Source organism: Portunus trituberculatus, chromosome 12 (genome assembly GCF_017591435.1).
Source record: "Portunus trituberculatus isolate SZX2019 chromosome 12, ASM1759143v1, whole genome shotgun sequence".
NCBI classification, from domain to species: Eukaryota; Metazoa; Arthropoda; class Malacostraca; order Decapoda; family Portunidae; genus Portunus; species Portunus trituberculatus.
This window is the reverse complement of record NC_059266.1, coordinates 7,349,839-7,352,338: the sequence shown is the minus strand read 5'-3', so window position 1 is coordinate 7,352,338 and position 2,500 is coordinate 7,349,839. Positions and strand designations below refer to the sequence as shown.

Here is a 2,500-nt window from a genome sequence, read left to right as displayed (position 1 = left end):
CTGTCGTTTACATCCATTTATTGCTGATCTTCTTCATTTCAGTCCTATTTTTCCTATTGTTCCTCCCTCCCCCACTCCTTCTCTCTGTCATTTATATCATTAGTGTAAACAAGAGAATCATGGTCTTCCCACGAGCGTGCACTGTTCCTCAGATAACGTAGCCATTACCACGATTCATTACGGTATAATTACGATAGAACGTAGTCTTGATAGAATCCCACACGACGTCGATTACGATACGTACGCAGGAGTGTCGCTATAGACCGGAGAAATGGTGTATTTTGCTTAAGCATCAGATGTGTATACCAATGTTTTTATTCTGGTTTTTATTTTGTTCATTTTTCTTGGTAATAAGGAGGTGTGGTTTCATCTGAGGGGCGTCACCTGCTCGTCCCTTACCTGAGACCTCGGAAATTCTATATATATTATACAAAAAAACTATAAAAAATAAAAGCGATAAAGAGGAAGTGACCTGATGTGTATCTCGTGTTTTGATTGTCCTTTGTGTGTGTGTGTGTGTGTGTGTGTGTGTGTGTGTGTGTGTGTGTGTGTGTAGGTGGTGTCTAATACAAAAAAAATATTAATACGTCAGATAAGAGAAGGTAGAAAAACAAAACATTTAATTGGTGCTTAGAAATGAGTGAAAATAAATATGAATGAGTTAGAAAGAGCAATATGAATGAAATAAATGGGTTTTCAAAGTTGATAAAGATAGATTCAGGAGAAAAATATGAGTGAAATAATGGGTTTAGAAAGATATATAGATCAAATAAAGAGGGAAAAGAGAAACACATGAATAGAATAATGGGTTTCAGATTGATAAAGTTAGATTCAAGAGATGAATATGAATGAAAACAACAGAAAAAATAAAACAATGGAATGAGAAAGAAAAATAGAATAGAAATAAAGAGTTAAAAAGAGAAACATGAATACAATAACGACATAAAAGAGAAAAAAAAAATGGATGAAATAAATGACGATCACTTGAGAGAACCACCATCAGACCCCTCTCAACCTGCGTCTCTCTGTGGAAGGCAGGTACAGAAACACGCGTCTGGTGTACGACAAGCAGCACTTACCCAGCCAACAGGGACGGAAAAAAAAATAATAAAAATAAAAAAAACAATAGCAATAACACTTAATACACGCGTTAGGTCCACTACAAGGAACACTTAATAAGCCAAGAGGTACGTCAGTCAACATGTAAACAGTAACAGTGACACTTAATCCCTTCAGTACCATGACGCTTTTCGATATTCATTCTGCTAACTATTTGGTGATTTTACACAGCTTCAGAAACTCATGTAGAGGATTAAAATAGTGAAGACTGCCCATTAATCTTCTGACCTCCATCGACATTTCCTTAAACTGTCTAATCATACCCTGAATTCGTGGTAAAAATGAGTCCCAGTACTGAAGGGGTTAGTTCATGTGTTTGGTGCACCACAGGAACACTTACAGCCAAGAGGGACGCCAGGGGTGGACAGGGGTGGACTCAGGCAAGCTCCGTGACACCAGCAGCCAGGGATAAGCAGGTACTTGGAAATAGATGGAAATAAAAGAAACGGTGAGAAAATAAACACGTTAATTTCCTGCTTGTGAAGTGAAATGATATGAATGAGGTGAAAGAGAAATATGAATAAAATAATGGGTGTAAAATTCATGAAGATCGATTGAAGAGAGAACAGCAGATGATAATGAATGAATGAATGAATGAATAAAGATAGATGAAACAAAAATAATGATAATGATAATAGATGAATGAGTGAATAGATAGATAAAGATAGATAAAACAGCTATAATGATAACAAAAAATGAATGAATGAATAAAAATGAATCGATAGGTGGAAAGAGTGAGGAGGAAGGAAGGAAAGTAAAGGATTGGAAGGCACAGAGAAAGAGAGAAGGGATAAATAAATAAATGAATAAATAAACAGATAAGTAAATAGAAAGATAATTGAACTTGGCGCCATATTTGTCTTTCTTTGCAAATACCAAACAATGAACATAAAAAAAAAAGAACAAGAACATGAAGAACAACAACAACAACAACAACAACAACAACGACGACGACGACAAGAAAGATAACAAAAACACAAAGAAAGAACAAGAACAAGAATAAGAACAACAACAGGAAGAAGAAAAACAAGAAGAAGAAGAAGATCAAAGGAAACAAGAATAACAAGAAAAAAAAAAATAAGGAGAGGAAGAAAAGAAAACGAAGAAAAGAATAGGAAAAACAAGAACAAGAAGGAAAAAAACAAGAACAAGAAGAATAACAAGAAAAAAATATTAAAAGGAAGAAAATCAACAACAACAACAAGAAAAATAAAAAGAAGAAAAAGAAGAAAAAAACGAAAAGAACAACAGGAAAAAAAAAAAACAAGAACAAGAAGGATAAGAAGAAAAAGAAGAACAAAAAAATAATAAGAGGAAGAAGAAAAAACAACAACAATAAGAAAGAAGAAGAAAAAAAACAAAACAAAGAAAAGAACAATAG

The 2,500-nt window shown here is 33.9% G+C and overlaps 1 long non-coding RNA gene across 1 annotated transcript in view; it reads right to left on the bottom strand.

Moving 5' to 3' along the window:
* LOC123502835 overlaps window positions 1-2,500 on the bottom strand; it is a 69,556-nt gene that overhangs the window by 54,818 nt on the left and 12,238 nt on the right. Inside the window, exon 2 of the long non-coding RNA XR_006674233.1 lies at window positions 1,460-1,538. This is a non-coding gene — a long non-coding RNA (uncharacterized LOC123502835). The remainder of the gene's footprint in view (window positions 1-1,459; window positions 1,539-2,500) is intronic.